Source organism: Bubalus bubalis, chromosome 21 (genome assembly GCF_019923935.1).
Source record: "Bubalus bubalis isolate 160015118507 breed Murrah chromosome 21, NDDB_SH_1, whole genome shotgun sequence".
In the NCBI taxonomy this organism is placed as follows: Eukaryota; Metazoa; Chordata; class Mammalia; order Artiodactyla; family Bovidae; genus Bubalus; species Bubalus bubalis.
This window is the reverse complement of record NC_059177.1, coordinates 36,534,641-36,553,178: the sequence shown is the minus strand read 5'-3', so window position 1 is coordinate 36,553,178 and position 18,538 is coordinate 36,534,641. Positions and strand designations below refer to the sequence as shown.

The window sequence follows — 18,538 nt, the reverse complement described above, 5'->3', positions numbered from 1 at the left end:
CAGGGCTTCCCAGGTGGCGCTAGTGGTAAAGAACCTGCCTACAGATGCAGGAGATTTAAGAGACATGGGTTAGATCCCTGGGTTGGGAAGAACTCCTGGAAAGGGGGATGGCAATCCACCCCAGTATTCTTGCCTGGAGAATCTCATGGACAGAGGAACCTGGCGGGCTACAGTCCATAGGGTCGCAAAGAGTCGGACACGACTGAAATGACTTAGCATGCACACAATATATACTATGACTTTCCTATCTAAAAAATTACCAAATCACAACCATGGTCAGTTCACACTTGGAAACCTATAGATGGACTGTGGATATACAGATAATCTCTGAGGAGGGAATTCTTGTCCCAAAGGTGGTCAGCTGGGTAATAGATGAAGCAAGACCAAACTATATATGTTCTCTTGACTTGGGATCATCTCTTTTCAAAAGAAACAAAATCAATGTTGGCTAAAACAACTTTCCCTGCCCTTGGTTTCCCTACTCATCATCCCTTCTTGCTGCCTTAGTTTAGACTTGTCCACGTGCTTACAGCTCTGACGCAAGAACTTGTCTGATACCCAGAGGAAACCTGAGTGCCTTCAAGCTGAGAGGTACAGGGGTCTCTGTGGGCTACTGAAACTGGTTGTAGTGCATCTAAGAGCATAATTACCAGTTCAGTGTGATTTTCCAAAACTTTCTCATCTGAGACATAATAATTAAAAACACAATAATTCTACTTGAGTAATTCAAACACTTGATTTATCCCTGTGAATTTCTCCCAGCACATACAGAGGCTGGGATCTATGGCCACACTATCCCCATTTGTATATTTTACTTCCAATCTCTAGGCACAGAAATTCCCTTTTCCTTGTAGAGCCTCTTTTTAGACAGAAATCTCCCATTTTTCAATGAATCATGCTTATTTTGGATGTCATCATGTTGCAGGTGTGTGAAGATTTAAAGGAAGGATTGGAGTCTGAGAAATAAATGATTTGGGTTTCAAATATGGTAGGCCAGAGAGACTTATATTTTTATTACCAAATGGAATAGTAATATATTTAGACATATGGTATTCACATTATGTCTCATTTTCTTCAATGTTGTTGGCAGGAAAGCCATAGCAAAAGAAATGGCTTTCTTTTCCCTTGTGGTTATCTGAAGCAGTGGAGAGTCACCAACCAACATTTGGTTCTTACATTGATCCTCTCTGCTCAGGATAAAGAATCACAGACCATCAGCTAACAATAGGATGGTAGAAACCATCAAGTGTTGGGGAATTTAAAACTATTCAAATGTCAATTCATTACCTCCCTAGACCTTACCATTTTTAGGAAGTACCTAGAAGGAGATAATACTATAATAATTGTATAGAAGGAAAAACCTGAACCAGAAGCTTCAGGGGTCTACTCCAAGTATGAGGATCCAGTTTCCCTTCTGAACCCCTTAAAGAATTCAGAACCACAGTGGAAAACAAAGGTAACACAAGACAATGTTTGCTGAAGTGCAATATTTGCCTATATCGGTAGGTAAAGTTCCTTAACCAGATGTTGGTACCAGGCACTGTTCCAAGCACTTTACATTACTAACTTATCTAAAAATTTCACAATAACAGTAAGAATTAGACACTCTTATTATTTTGATTTTACAGAAGAGGAATCTGAGCACAGAGATGTTAAATGTTTTGCCTGTCATCACAAAGCTAGCCATTTTCAAAGCTGGGATTTGAACCCAGGTTTTCTGGCTCCCAGGTCTGTGCTCTCAGCTACCGTACCTATCAGTTTCACATGTATCTATCAGTGTATATTTGAAACAAAAAGATAACAAGCTATTATTACTCTGGATAAGCCTAAAGAATAGAAGATGCTGCTAGTCCATTTGGTATAGATATGATATCCAAATGTGCTCACAAATAAGCCTTTAGTGACAACACCTTCTATCATATCACATTGGAAGGACGGGTATGATGATATCTTACGCTATTAAATTGAAACCAATGTACCTATATTAAATTATAGATTTATTTTAAATTTACAGATTTATATAGGTATTCTGAATATCTGTGTGTATGGTTTTATTCTTTTAAGGTTATATTTCATGATATTTTTCCCCAAAGGGAAAAATTTTGAACGCCATGTTTGAATGATTAATTTTGGGAAACAGGGATGCTAGTCCAAATCTCCTATTTTAAAAGTGAGAAATTTAAAGCCTAGGTTCCTAAAGGAACCTGCTAAAAGTAACAGTTAATGTCAACAATGGTTAATGTTTTTTGAGCTCTTGCTATGTTACCATTTTAATTGTTGTTATAAGGCTTATAGATTTAAATTTAATTAAAACTTGTAAGGTAAATAGTATTGTTATTATCTCCATTTTGCAGATAAGGAAATACAGGCTTAGAGATAAGGTTTAATCTGTCCTAAAAGGCAATACGGCTGTAAGAGTTAGAACTGGAATTGGAATCTCAGTCTTTCTAATTCCAGAGCCCAGATGTCATCTGTGCAACTATATTTCCATTCATGAAGTGTTAACAGTTAATTACAAAGCAAATCCTTTTCTATAGTTCTTTCAACATTACATGGCCTCCCACTGCCTCTGTTTACTGAGATTAGCTGCCATAAAATATAACTTTAGATGTAAAAAGTGGAAGGTATTATGCTGACGTGTACCCTCTCCTCAGAGATAATTACTTCAAAGTTTCAAACTGAACGCCTTTCACAGCAGAAAGCTATTATCATATCTGTCACAGCAGCAAATGTTCTTCATTTTAATATGATTGAAATAATGCCATTAGATTACAAACAATTAATGGTACATTCACAGAAGTTTTGTAAGACCATGATGTTTTCATAACAATATGATGTAACATGTTAAGGACCAGCCAAGTATAATTTAACTTCTCCCAGAATTCTCCTTCTCTACCTTCTCTTGCTCCAACCCTCATCTTGTTTTGTATTTTTAAATTTTACTAGGCATTGATATTACTTCAATAACAAACCATAGCCTTTAGTTAAGTCTTTCATCAGAAAGACAATCTCAAGGTTTCCTTTATAAACAGCATGTTGATTCACTGCCGCTCTTTGGTGATGATAAAATGAAGCCATGTTAATAACATTCTGCTCACACTGCCAGTCGAAGACAGTGGCTGCAGAAGAAATAAAGACTGACGTGCATGTGTGCTTGGTCATGTGCAACTTTCTGCGACTCCAAGCGCTGCAGCCTTTGAAGGCTATAAAGACTGATGTGCGTGTGTACTTGATCATGGGCAACTCTTTGTGACTCCAAGGACTGTAGCCTGCCAGGCTCCCCTATCCATGGGATTCTCCAGGCAAGAATACTGGAGCAAGTTACCATGCCCTCCTCCAGGGGATCTTCTTGGCCCAGGGCTCCAACCCTTGTATTACAGGTGGATTCTTTACCATGGAGACCCCTGGAAAGCCATTAAGCCTGCTATTGTTTTTTTTTTTTTTTTTTAAAGTGGAGCCCAAATGAAGCAAAGCTGCCACATAAACCAGAGAAAATCTACTCTATGGAGACCAATGAATTCCCCTATCATCACAGACATATGAGCCAAGTGTGATTTCCATTTTACAAACTCAGGAAACTAAGGCCACAGAGTCCAGTCCACAGGGAATGGAACCCAGCGAGCACACACATCCACACCTGTCTGCTAGTGAAGGTACTGCTTTGCCATCATTCTGTGCTCAGGCAGGAGGAAACTTGGCAGTGCACAGGGCGTCCTTCGAACACACATGATCCTGATGATGATCCTCTCTCATTATTTCAGTTTCCTAAACACTTTTCCTGTGACTAAGGAACTGAATTAATTATTGACAAGGTGGCTGGCCAGCACAGAGCAAAAACCCCACTCATGCGGGATGTGTTCCCTCTAAGTGGAGCGCTGGGAAAGCATGCAGTATTATTTTGCTCTTCCTCTGAGAAAGGGCTTGACAACTGGTCAGTGTCCAGCAGCCTAGTCTTTGGACATAAATAATCATTTCTCCAGGGAAGGCTCTACCTAGGTCATCTGATCTGTTTTCCCCACAAAGTATATTGCACTGACAAGGCTATCATCCCAAGGAAGAAAGTAGAAATCTCATAATAAAACATTTTCATCAGTGAATCCTGGGAAGGGCCACAGTTCCAGGAAGGACTATTTATTCCAAGCACTGGAATGGTTTTAACAATGTACAGTCATAAAGTAGACAGCCTCCAAGAAAAGGGCACACTCCTACACTGTTGGTAGGAATGTAAATTGGTACAGCCACTATGGAAAATTATATGGAGGTTTCTCAAAAGACTAAAAACAGAGTTACCATGTAAGCCAGTGACCCCACTCCTGGGCATATATCCAGACAAAACTCTAATTCGAAAGGATAAATGTACCTCAATGTTCACAGCAGCACTATTTACAATAGCCAAGACATGGAAAAAACCTAAATGTCCATCAACAGATGAGTAGATAAAGAGATGTGGTACATATATACCATGGAATATTGCTCGGCCATAAATAAGAATGAATAATGCAATTTATTATTAATAATAAATTATTAATCCATGGATGGACCTAGAGATTATCATATTAAGAGAAGTCAGAGAAAGATAGCATATAATGTCGCTTGTATGTGGAATCTAAAATATGACTACGTAACAGAAATAGACTCAGATATAGAAACAGATTTGCCCATTACTGTCTGTTTCCATCACTAAAATCAAACTTACTGAAGGTAGGAATGGTCTCTGGTCTATATATAGTAGTTTCTTCAGTAACTAGAATAATGCCAGGCATGTAGGAGATGCTCAATAATATTTGTAATTTGTATTCATGAAATCAGTCATAAATATATAGAGTATATAATGGTCATTCTTCTGCAATAGAAATATGCTGTGTTAAAGGGGAAGGAGTATTATATAATGGGAAGGGTTATTAAAGTGACTTTATTATCAGCAAGATCTTCTTTATTCTTCATTTAATTCTCTTCCATTAAATAGCATTGACAAATTCCTCCTTTCCAGTCCCTGAGCCTACTGATATACTATCTTCCCTGATGTACTATCAAACCCCTTTACTCTTCCCTTGCCATTTATGTCTCCTCCTGTTGGTTTTCCTAATCTGACCATATCATTCCCCAGCTAAAAACATATCCATTACATGCCAATGACCTTAGGGTAAAGTCAACTAACATGACTTGGAAAACATTTTGCAATCCTATCCGTGCTCAGATCTTGAGCTTCACTGCTTGCCCCTCACTGGTCTATCTTTCCATTTTTCCTGTGGTTTCCTGAAATCACCGTGTTCTCTCTTGCCTCTGGGCCTTTTCTCCATGCCTCATCCTTCTGCCTGGAACACACCCTCTTCTAGTTCACCAAACTAACACATGTTCATCTTTCAGCTTTGAAGAAGATGTTACTTCCTTCTGGAAGCTTTGCCAACCACAACACCTTTTCTAGTATCTTTCTTGCTCCTTAGTCGTTAAGTTGTGTTAGATTCTTTGAGACTCTATGGACTGTAGCCCACCAGGCTCCTCTGTCCGTGGGATTCTCCAGGCAAGAATACTAGAGTGGGTGGCCATTTCCTTCTCCAGGGGATCTCCCCAACCAGGGATTGAACCTGTGTCTCTTGCATCTCCTGCATTGACAGGTGGGTTCTTTACCACTGAGCCACATGTGTAGCCTCTCTGCTGCTGCTGCTGCTAAGTCGCTTCAGTCGTGTCCGACTCTGTGCGACCCATAGACGGCAGCCCATCAGGCTCCTCCATCTCTGGGATTCTCCAGGCAAGAACACTGGAGCGGGTTGCCATTTCCTTCTCTAATGCACGAAAGTGAAAAGTCAAAGTGAAGCCACTCAGTCGTGTCCGACTCTTTGCGACCCCACAGACTGCAGCCCACCAGGCTCCTCCGTCCATGGGATTTTCCAGGCAAGAGTACTGGAGTGGGGTGCCATTGCCTTCTCCAATGTAGCCTCTCTAGTACCTTATAATTTACTAATTACTGCAACCATCAGTCTACACTCTTATCCCAGCTTCCTAGTTTGCCTCCCACATCAGGTTGTATTTGTCTTACATACTCTTATTCCCCTAGAATTGAGCACTATGCTTGATACTTTTTGTCATTTAGTAATTAAAAAAATAAGACAAAATAAACAGATGCTTAGGGCATGGTTTTAAAGGAAATCTCTGTGTTGACACTTGGGAACTTTTTACCAGTTGTCAAAGTGTCTAATAAGCCCTCCATGCCCAGAATCACTTTGGCTCTCTCTCCTTTTTGAATGATTACCAAGAGGCACTGTCAACCCCTGGGGAGGCTTAGTCCCAGACTCTGCCATTTAGAGTGTAATATAAGAAGTCCTTTTCTGGAAGCAACATTGTGCGTGGTGGTACCTTTCAGCACAGTGAAAACTCGAAAAAGAGGGTGGTCTCAGCCAAGGGTCAAATTGCAGATACAATGCTTTATGTATTTGGCAGTGCTCTAGAGACAAATACATAATCACAGAGGTATGTGATCTGGTTGGAAAATTCAGGCCAGATAGAATGACATGGGTAGAAAAGCACATACACAAACACATAACAATGAGCACTCTTATTTGTAAAAACCACATTAATGGATGGCAGCTCCCTGCCTCTGAAGTGATTTATAAATTAAAATAATTGCCTCTTTGAACTGTGCAGATATTAACTGACCTATCACTAATGTACATACAGTCTCTAAACCATCCAAACATTACCTAAACATTTTATTCCCTTTATTCTGGAAACCCCAAAACCCACAAAAATAGGCTCTTTGTTCTGGTGCCAAGGGTCATAAAGGAAAAGCCATCATCTTTGATGACTTTGCAATTCTTATTCTAGTTCTTCATCAAATTAATTCTGAGTGAAATTAGTGAGCACTCTGAGCTTGAGTAAGTCTTCCTATTCCCCTCCCCTTTTTACAATCTCATCCCAAGCGCATGGATCCATTTCTGGCTCAAATTTCTGGTAATGAGAGCAGGGCAATTCATTATTTTTTTTTAATTAATTTTAGCTTTGGGTACATATCCTAAATCACTCCAGGTTGTGGGCGCCTGGCATTTCCTTCCTACGTAAAATGAGAGAGAAACTAAATTGGCTGAGGCCCAGACATGCATGGACTATGACAAGCTTGCTAGGGGTTCATTCTGGAATGGTGATCTTGACCTAAATTGAAAGGCAGGCAGAAAAGCACAGCAGTTAGGACAGGAGTCTTAGGGCAGTGGTTATAAACCAGGGCTGATTTTATTTTCCCAGTGAAAATTTGACAATGTCTGGAGACATTTACAATTGTTGCAACTTGTTGATAGGGAGGTACTGCTGGCATCTGATGTGTGGAAGTCAAAGATGCTGCTAAACATCCTACAATGCCCAGGACAGCTCCTGCCCCCCCATGCAAAGGATTATCCAGTCCAAAATAGTAGTGCTGAAGTTGAGCAACTCTACCCTAGAAGCTGCGGTAGTTGAATTCACATCCCAGCTTTGCTTTGTTATGGCAGTGTGATCTTGAGTAAGTTTCTTGATTTCTTTGAGCCTTAGAAGTTTCTCTTCTGTCAAATGGAGATAATTGATAAAGTATCTACATTGACAGCATTTTGTCAAGCCTGGCATTTGTAAAAGTATAAAAACATTATATTCTATTTTAACTGGAGTAGGTAGCCGTTCCCTTCTACAAGGGATCTTCCCAACCCAGGAATCGAACTGTGGTCTCCTGCATTGCAGGTGGATTCTTTAGCAGCTGAGCTACCAGGGAAACCCCAATTCACTGATTACTGTATTTCAAATGGAAATACAAATTGCTACAACTTGGGCAGGGGGTAATTGCCAACTTTCAAATATTAGTTCCAAGCCCATACTTTATTTTCTCTTTATATTGATACACAATGGAAGGATAAAAATGCATAATTTTATTTAAAAAATAGATTTGGCAACAACTGACTTTTATTTGGTGTGATTAAGTGATGCTAATTTCTTTTTTTTTATTTTTAAACTTTACATAATTGTATTAGTTTTGCCAAATATCAAAATGAATCGGCCACAGGTATACATGTGTTCCCCATCCTGAACCCTCCTCCCTCCTCCCTCCCCATTCCATCCCTCTGGGTCGTCCCAGTGCACCAGCCCCAAGCATCCGGTATCATGCATGGAACCTGGACTGGCCGTATCGGCCTGAAGGCGCCCGATCTCTCTGATCTCGGATGCTAATTTCTAAATCTCAAAAATTCATTCTGTTTTGATTTAGGAACAGGAAAGGATGCATTATGAAGATATACCTTTTTCAGCATCTATACAGACCCATAGTTTCTGCTATACAGACCCATAGTTTCTAAGCCAGAAATACAGTAATATTTGCTTTAATTCATAGAGATTTTTTTTTAAAAAAACAGAAAAACCTCAGTTTTCCAGTGAGCAAAGCACTGGAATAGCAGTCTAAAAATGCCTAAGAGAGTGGAAGAAAATGGAAATAAAAATCACATTCTGATGTTTTTCTATGTGATACTGACATGTAATATTATATCAGGTTAAGCAAATATGGTTTTTATACAAAATTTAATATTTGAATTAAATCAATTTGGACTTATAAAATGTGTATACAAAACAGTTTCCTGAAGTTACTTCCAATAAGAAGTGTTCTAATATTACACAGCAGTCTGCTACTGCTTTATACCCACTCTGAAAATACTCCCCCCAAATAATTTTATACATAAAAACCAAGATCTCCTGATATCTTTTAATGTTACAACTCCTACTTCTTTGTGCCAGGCTTTACTGAATGGACTAAACTGCATAGTTTTTTGGTCATTCTACAGATATTTTTGAATACCAACTACATGTTCCCACGGAGATGGGTGCTAGGATTATATTGTGCTTTGAAATATGCAGATGGCCAGGAAACCACACAGGTTGGTGAGTGAGGACTCAGATTTCTAGAGTCAGAGAGAGTTGGCTTGACCTCTGGACATTTGGCTAAGTCATGTATTAGACTGGTGAGCCTTTGGGCGTCTGCTCAACCTGCCTGAGGACCAGTTTCCCCATCTGAAAATAGGTAAAGAGTATTTCTTGTTTGTTAAGAGGATGCGGTTGACATATTAATATATATATTACCATGTGTAAAATAGATAGCTAATGGGAATCTGCGGTACAGGGCAAGTAGCTCAACTCAGTGTTCTGTGGTGACCATTCAGGTATGACCTAAATCAAATCCCTTATGATTATACAGTGGAAGTGAGAAATAGATTTAAGGGCCTAGATCTGATAGATAGAGTGCCTGATGAACTATGGAATGAGGTTCATGACATTGTACAGGAGACAGGGATCAAGACCATCCCCATGGAAAAGAAATGCAAAACAGCAAAATGGCTGTCTGGGGAGGCCTTACAAATAGCTGTGACAAGAAGAGAAGCGAAAAGCAAAGGAGAAAAGGAAAGATATAAACATCTGAATGCAGAGTTCCAAAGAATAGCAAGAAGAGATAAGAAAGCCTTCTTCAGTGATCAATGCAAAGAAATAGAGGAAAACAACAGAATGGGAAAGACTAGAGATCTCTTCAAGAAAATCAGAGATACCAAAGGAACATTTCATGCAAAGATGGGCTTGATAAAGAACAGAAATGGTATGGACCTAACAGAAGCAGAAGATATTAAGAAGAGATGGCAAGAATACACAGAAGAACTGTACAAAAAAGATCTTCATGACCCAGATAATCACGATGGTGTGATCACTGACCTAGAGCCAGACATCCTGGAATGTGAAGTCAAGTGGGCCTTAGAGAGCATCACTATGAACAAAGCTAGTGGAGGTGACAGAATTCCAGTTGAACTATTTCAAATCCTGAAAGATGATGCTGTGAAAGTGCTGCACTCAAAATGCCAGCAAATTTAGAAAACTCAGCAGTGGCCACAGGACTGGAAAAGGTCAGTTTTCATTCCAATCCCAAAGAAAGGCAATGCCAAAGAATGCTCAAACTACCGCACAATTGCACTCATCTCACACGCTAGTAAAGTAATGCTCAAAATTCTCCAAGCCAGGCTTCAGCAATATGTGAAATGTGAACTTCCTGATGTTCAAGCTGGTTTTAGAAAAGACAGAGGAACCAGAGATCAAATTGCCAACATCCGCTGGATCATGGAAAAAGCAAGAGAGTTCCAGAAAAACATCTATTTCTGCCTTATTGACTATGCCAAAGCCTTTGACTGTGTGGATCACAATAAACTGTGGAAAATTCTGAAAGAAATGGGAGTACCAGACCACCTGATCTGCCTCTTGAGAAATCTGTATGCAGGTCAGGAAGCAACAGTTAGAACTGGACATGGAACAACAGACTGGTTCCAAATAGGAAAAGGAGTTCGTCAAGGCTGTATCTTGTCACCCTGTTTATTTAACTTCTATGCAGAGTACATCATGAGAAACGCTGGACTGGAAGAAACACAAGCTGGAATCAAGATTGCTGGGAGAAATATCAATAACCTCAGATATGCAGATGACACCACCCTTATGGCAGAAAGTGAAGAGGAACTAAAGAGCTTCTTGATGAAAGTGAAAGTGGAGAGTGAAAAAGTTGGCTTAAAGCTCAACATTCAGAAAACGAAGATCATGGCATCCGGTCCCATCACTTCATGGGAAATAGATGGGGAAACAGTGGAAACAGTGTCAGACTTTATTTTTCTGGGCTCCAAAATCACTGCAGATGGTGACTGCAGCCATGAAATTAAAAGACACTTACTCCTTGGAAGGAAAGTTATGACCAACCTAGATAGCATATTCAAAAGTAGAGACATTACTTTGCCAACAAAGGTTCATCTAGTCAAGGCTATGGTTTTTCCCATGGTCATGTATGGATGTGAGAGTTGGACTATGAAGAAGGCTGAGCGCCGAAGAATTGATGCTTCTGAACTGTGGTGTTGGAGGAGACTCTTGAGAGTCCCTTGGACTGCAAGGAGATCCAACCAGTCCATTCTGAAGGAGATCAGCCCTGGGATTTCTTTGGAAGGAATGATGCTAAAGCTGAAACTCCAGTACTTTGGCCACCTCATGCGAAGAGCTGACTCATTGGAAAAGACTCTGATGCTGGGAGGGATTGGGGGCAGGAGGAGAAGGGGACGAAGGAGGATGAGATGGCTGGATGGCATCACTGACTCGATCGATGTGAGTCTGAGTGAACTCCGGGAGTTGGTGATGGACAGGGAGGCCTGGCGTGCTGCAATTCATGGGGTCGCAAAGAGTCGGACATGACTGAGTGACTGATCTGATCTGATCTGAATGGGAATCTGCGGGACAGGGCAAGGAGCTCAACTCAGTGTTCTGTGGTGACCTAGATGGGTGGGATGGGGGAGGATGGGAAGGAGGTCTAAGAGCGAAGATATACACACACACACACACACACACACACACACACACACACACACACATATGGCTGATTTAGGGGCTCCCCCAGTAGCTCAGTGGTAAAGAATCTACCTGCAGTACAGGAGCCGCAGGAAACGTGGTTCAATCCCTAGGTCAGGAATATCACCTGGAGGAGGATATGGTAACCCACTCCACTATTTTTGCCTGGAGAATCCCATGGACAGAAGATCCTTGCAAGTTACAGTCCACAGAGTCACAAAGAGTGGGACACAACTGAAGCAGCTTAGCATGCACACACGCACGTGGCTGATTTGCTTAATTTCACAGTAGAAACTAACATAACATTGTAAGATAGCTATATCCCAATTAAAAAAAAAAAACAGGATATTGGTAAACAGCACTGAACTTGAGTCTTGTTATTTATTAAGAAAACGGTTCAAGAATGATTAGCTATATTATTTTAATGACCACTGTCTTATTTTTATAGTCTAGAAATGGCCTGGTTTTGGAAAATGGAAGCTTTTTTGGCATTTTCTTCTTGAAACACACAAGAAAATTGATGGGAGAATTTAAAAAGCATTACAAACCAGAAGTTGAATAAACCATATTTCTTAGCACAGTGTGTATAGGCTTACCAAATGGAGCCAGCTGTCACAAAATAACCCAGGGCTGTTGTTGGTTTTTTTCTTTTTAAGCTTCTGATCACCAACTGGATGCTTAATCCAGTAGCTGGGCAAGCTTCTCTATGAATATGCAATTTCATGGTTTGCATATTTTCCTTAGACATAGAGTAGTATTATGAAATCCTTTGTACAAATCCTTCAGTATGCATACATTCAGAGCTGCTTTCTAATTGGACTTTAGATAAATGACTTTTTTTTTATACAGACAGCTAGCTAATAAAATTCTAAATGGTTCCGAAGAAAAAAATTACACATTAAATAGCATTTATTAGTTTTATTACTTAAAAAATGCATGTTTCCTGTGGAAAATACAAACATTCACCTCTAATCTCAATGACCAGAGATAACATTTTGTGTGTGTGTGCATGCACACACGCATGTGTGTATATGTACATATGGAGTGTTACTTTCCTTCAACAAATATTTCTCCTTTCATTTAATATATACTGGGATCATTAAATGTTACTACATGAGAGCAGGGGTCAGGAGTCGTTCTGCAAAGGGCTAAATGATAAACATATTAGATTTTGTGGGCTGTGCAGTTTCTGTCCTAGCTACTCAACTCTGCCATTGTGACATGAAAGCAGCCAGAGACAATCTCTAAATGAATGGCTGTGGCCAAATTCTGCCCATGGTGGGCTAGGCTTCTCCCCCAACCTGTAGTTCACTGACTCCTCTATACAAAAGCCTCATCAATAATTATGATATGTTATTAAATATAATTATACTACAGTATCATTGAGTTACATTTGTTATAATAGTTATTAAGGAAAATGTATGACTTTTTAATCCTCTAGATCTTAGAGTTTTCTTCAAGTGTTGTCTTGTTACTACACATTTTGGGAAATTAAATATAATCAAACAATAACCAAGCATCAGAGGAATATAGTTTTCTGGAGGTCAGTTAAAAAATGCAAGAACTCTGACACTGGCCTTAATTAAGTGTCTGTTTGTTCCACCACCATAATTTCCTGAATTCCAAGTGTTGCTTTGGGAGCAGTGGTCCCATGCAATGAAGGCCAATGCTGCTGGTTACTCTAAGCTCTGAGAGTGTTTCTGTTTATGACACGAATAGCACAAATCCAGCTCTCTGCTGCAGCTGCTACTGAGACCCAGTTGCTTGCACAAATAATAATGCCGCTTGTTTTAAGATTGTTTTAGTAAGGGGGAATATTCCTTGAATTGATTCCTTTGTCTTTTAACTCTCTGAAACATAGAGGCATGGGCTATACACTATGCTCTGTGGGAAACAAACTCTGGGGCAAATACTAGCATTGAGGAGATTTATTAGGGAATGCTCTTGGGATGAACACCTGTGAAAGGGAGGATGGGGTAGAGGGACAACTTGAACTCTGTTGTATTCTCAGGACAGGCTTCAGCTGACCCCAAGAAAAGCTCTGGAGCTGAGGTGGCTCTGCAGCATTGACTCGAGTTGGAGGAAGAGCATGCAGACTTGACATGCTGGAGTTGACCAGCTATTGGCTGAGAACGCGTGGGAAGGGCTTGGTGGCTCTCCTTAGCAGTCTTTTCCCAAGGGGGGCCAAATAACCAAGGTTGCCATCTGACTGCACTCCCAGCAGTTCATGGGTAAGCCCTTCATTCCTGAAGGGGTTTCTTGGTGTGCATCAAGACATCTACCATCTCATGGGTTAAGTCCCAGTAAGAAACTTGCCCAAGTTAATGTTCTGTTCTCAGTTTGAAAAGCCAATAAAGTGATGTTTTTGAGGTGGTGTGTAATTTTAAGTCTGGTTTAATGAAACCATTCTGTTTAATAATTTCAGTCAGTCACCCTATGAATACCAAGATCTACAAACTCTGTATGTGCAAGGCAAGTGTGCATAAGTTAGATAGTAAAACAGATTAAAGAACCATGGGGAGCTTAGAGCGTCTTGGGGGAATGTGCAAATGTGAATTACAAGGTGAAACAATGGAAGTTTTGGAGGTGATGCGACAATTATATCCTATAAGAAACCACAATTTGTTCAATTCAAATTCCCATTTTATTTTTTAAACTGCTGCCTTGTTTAAATTTATTAATAAATGGTATCAGTAGTAATCACAGTTCAGTTTCTACTGTAGCAAAGCCTGGAGTCACACATGTAGATGGCAAGACTTGGAGATGGGCACCATGGTTAAGATTTATTATTTCTAATACACACTTATGAGCAGTTATGAGCAGTGCCATGTGCCAGGTAATCCAGCTCTCAGCACTATGATCTATAACCTTATTTTGGATGTTACTCATTTCTTCCCTCTATGATTGTATATATATTTACCAGCATTTTATAATACATTGCAGGTTTTACTCAGGGTCCCCACTGAATAAAAATACTGTATTAAAAATGTATTTTGATTCACACATGGAATGCAGCTTCAGCTCGTTCTCACCTGCAAGTCAAGAATGAGGTCCCTGTACAATTAAAAAGCTAAAGTGGGACTCTATATGGGCACCTGGAGGGTTGTGGACTAAGTTCAAGATTATGAAAAAATTGATGCAGAATTTCAATAAGGGCAAAAGAGATTTCACTTGGAACACATAAAATGCCAAAATTACTGCTTCAGTGTGACATATATGCAAAGCATATATGACCACATGGGATTTTATTGTTTCTAGGAAATACTGGGCATCAAACATAGTTTTCTTCAATAAGGTAATTCTGTAATAATGGTGTTACTTATTTATTTATTCATTCTTTCATTCAATATAGGGTTGATGTGTTGCACATTTCCAGGGAGCATCAGTGATATCATCATCTATGTGGACAGTGCCCTTGAAGCTGTACAGGACACAACCTTCACAACCATATTCAGTTTGATCAACAACATAAACTGGGTGAGTACATGCTTGGCACTGAGAACAGAGCAGTGAACAAGGCAGATTCAGATCATACCCTTGTAAAGCATTATTTTAGATGAAGTCAGACAAAAAGTGAGTAGCTACAAAAACCAAATGAATATAAACTAAGTCCTAGAAATATAGGGATGAGATAGCACAAGGACCTCTAACAAGGGCTACTGAGAAAGAAATCCAGAGGAAGCAATATTTAAATTGAAGCATAAAGGATAAGTTTCTTTATGGATGTGAAAACGGGTTAGCAAAGGATGTTTCAGGAAGAGGGAAGGATATTCAGAAACAAAAAATGGCAGCAACAAATCACATCACGAAGGACATGGGATAGCCAAGGAATTGAAGTGCAGCTGGGAAATGGAGGAGATAGGACTGGAGAGGGTGTCAGGGGCCAGTGCCCTGTAGTGAGGTCATGCTTGTACATTACAGAGAAGACATGTGGCACTGACAATATACATGTGGTTGATGATATGAGGACTCTTTCAGTAGAACAAGTGAGAGACAGTGGTGGCTTGTCTAGGGCAATGCTGAAAAAGGTGGGAAGAAGAAGACAGATAAAAGAGGTTTTCTACTGAAATGTCTTAACCTAACTTCATTCTGCTATTTGTTGGCCAGTAGTGTGAATTATTTTAACCTTTGCATGCTCTTAGACAGTATTAAACATCAACTATTGTGAGTGATTCTGTGAAGAACAGAATATTTGAAGTTAACATCAAAGACCATTGCAATCAAGTGTTTGGTTTGCCTCTTAATATGTCGTGAAACTGAAATGACAATAAAATAGTCATTACACTCTCATTCATCAGAAATCTATTTGACAACCTAAAATTTAATCCCTCTTTTCTCTTCTACAACATGGAGTATCTACTCATTTGAGATTGTGGTGAAGATGCAAACAGATGATACATAGCTAAAGCACTCATCACGATGTCTGCTATACCATATTTGTTGTTGAATATTTTTTACTACTGCTATTATTCATACTTATGATGGGAGTCTGGGTGAGAATTAATCACCTTTTTTCCTCTGAGTTGGCTGGGCACCAAAATTTTGGGAAAGAGATGCAGCAGTTAAATCAAGAGAGATAAAAATACTAGCTTTATCACCAATATTGCTGAATTTAAGAACATGATTGGCTTTTCTGCCAACTTGCACCAAATCTAGCAATGGATATCCTTAACTGAAGGAAACCGGCATATCTACACCTCAAAATTGCTCTTGTGCCTCCATCAGGAGCACAGAGGGTTTAAGCAAGACCAGGATCCTGCCCTGATTCAGGTGTGCTTATGTCACGGAAGAAGTGAACAGTACATTTTCACTCTTCCATGGAACCAGAGAGGGGAGAAATTGAGAGCAAGGACCTGGAGTTTGAGTGAGTGAACCTGGCTGTGCCATTCATCAGCCAAGCAGACATACAAGTGCCTCAGAGTTTCTGTGAGTTAATCTCCTCACCTAGAAGATGGGGATGATAAAGTGCTACCTCACAGGACTGCTGTGAGGATTAAAGAAATGAAAATGTTGGTATGTGGCATGTAGAAATATATGTTTGCCATGACCAGCATCTGAAAAAAAAGAATACAGAAAACACTGCGCTCTATACTTTTCCAATCTCATCCACCAGAAAGATTACTGTTCTTCCCCAGGGGAAGAGCAAACGAGGAGAAAATATTTCTGAAACAGAAGGGAATACATTATTTCCAGTGCATTCCCTTCCTGAGGCATGGGATGAGGGGTAAGCCCTTCCTCTATGCTGAATATGAGGGAAGAGTAGGAGCTGACCTCCCATATATTCTATCATGACTTCCCTGGTGGCTGCTAGGCAGGAGACCTGGGTTCGATCCCTGGGTTGGGGAGATCCCCTGGAGAAGGGAATGGCTACCAACTCCAGTGTTCTTGCTTGGAGAATCCCATGGACAGAGGAGCCTGGTGGGCTACAGTCCATGGGGTTACAAAGAGCCAGACACTACTGAGCAACTAACACACAAACACACACACACACACACACATACACACACACACCCCTACTCTATCACTTGATACCTTGGCCTTGAATCTGTCCTATCTGCCAGGTCCCTGTCTCTCCCTCCAACTACAAAGACAGGGATCTGTCACATTCATCAGTGTATCCTCTCTATAACGTCGTATCATGTACTGTGCTTTGCATGCACTGTGCCATTTACAATCAGTGCCTGATGGATCTGAACGTGAGCTTCTGTCTGAGCTACCTTGTTTCTTAACTGACTTAATTATGAAGGGCTGCTGCCGAGTGGCAAAACACAAGCCCTGCGCAGAAAGTATGAGGTTCCCATTTGTCTGCTCCCTTTCTTCAGACCCTGATTTTCAGGGTTACCCAGAAAGCTGGGTGCCTAAAGCGAACAAAAATTTTCTTACCACAAGGCAAACACTCTTTATATTTACATCCCTTGCTTGTGATTTTTTTCCCATTCTAAAATTCTTCAGTTTCTCTGTCCAAAGCAGAAACAAAGAATTTAGAAAAAGTGTATTATCTTGATATCTTTTATTACCTTGATATCTCTCCTTCATATATATGCTCATCAATTAGATTTAGCTATATGTATGACACAGGAAGGATTAATGGAATATTAGGTTGGTGCAAAAATAAGTTTGGTTTTGCATTATTGAATTTTGCCATTTGATATTAGAAAACATTCTTAAATCAATGTGGTTTTGTTATACATTATTTTAACATGCATTTCTTGCTTTATATGTTTTGCTAATGAATTATTCCTTGCTGTTTATTTTATATGTATTTTAGACAAGGGAAATGATGTTAGACAAAATTCAATTCAAATGATTTTCTTATTTGAGCTCAAAATGGGTCATAAAGCAGTGGAGACAACTAGTGACTTCAACAATGCTTTTGGCCCAGAAACTTTTAATGAACATACACTGCATTGTAGGTTCAAGAAGTTTTGCAAAGTAGATTAGAGCCGTGGAGATGAGGAGTGCAGTGGCTAGCCACTGGAAGTGTACAACGACCAACTGAGAGGATGATTGAAACTAATCCTCTTTCAACTACAAGAAAAGTTGCTGAAGAACTCAACACTGACCATTCTATGGTCATTTGGCATTTGAAGCAAATCGGAAAGATGAAAAAGCTCGATAAGTGGGTGTCTCAAGAGCTGACTGCAAATCAAATAAACAATCTTTTACAAGTGTCATTCTCTCTTACTCTATGCAACAACAATGTGAATTTTATGTGACAACCAGTGATGACCAGTTCAGTGGCTGGACTGAGAAGCAGCTCCAAAGCACTTCCCAAAGCCAAACTTGCACCAATAAAAGTGTCATGGTCATTGTTTCGTGGTCTGCTGCTAGTTTAATCCACTACAGCTTTCTGAATCATAGTGAAACCATTACATCTGAGAAGTGTGCTCAGCAAATCGATGAGATGCACAAAAAACTACAACTCCTGCAACCAGTATTGGTCAACAGAAAGAGCCCAATTCTTTTCTGTGACCTGGCTGCATATCACCCAACCAATGCCTCAAAAGGCGAACAAACTGGTCCACAATTTTTGTCTCATGTGCAATATCCATGTGACCTCTGTCCAACTGACTACCACTTCTTCAAGCATCTTGACAACTTTTTGTAGGGAAAATGCTTCCACAACCAGCAGGATGCAGAAAAAGCTATCCAAGAAGAGTTCGTTGAATCCCAA

At 40.0% G+C, this 18,538-nt stretch overlaps 1 long non-coding RNA gene across 1 annotated transcript in view; it reads left to right on the top strand.

Annotated features, from left to right (window-relative positions):
* The window catches only part of LOC102400533, a 172,687-nt gene that overhangs the window by 4,504 nt on the left and 149,645 nt on the right, over positions 1 to 18,538 (top strand). The window contains exon 2 of the long non-coding RNA XR_006640448.1: positions 14,717 to 14,841. This is a non-coding gene — a long non-coding RNA (uncharacterized LOC102400533). The remainder of the gene's footprint in view (positions 1 to 14,716; positions 14,842 to 18,538) is intronic.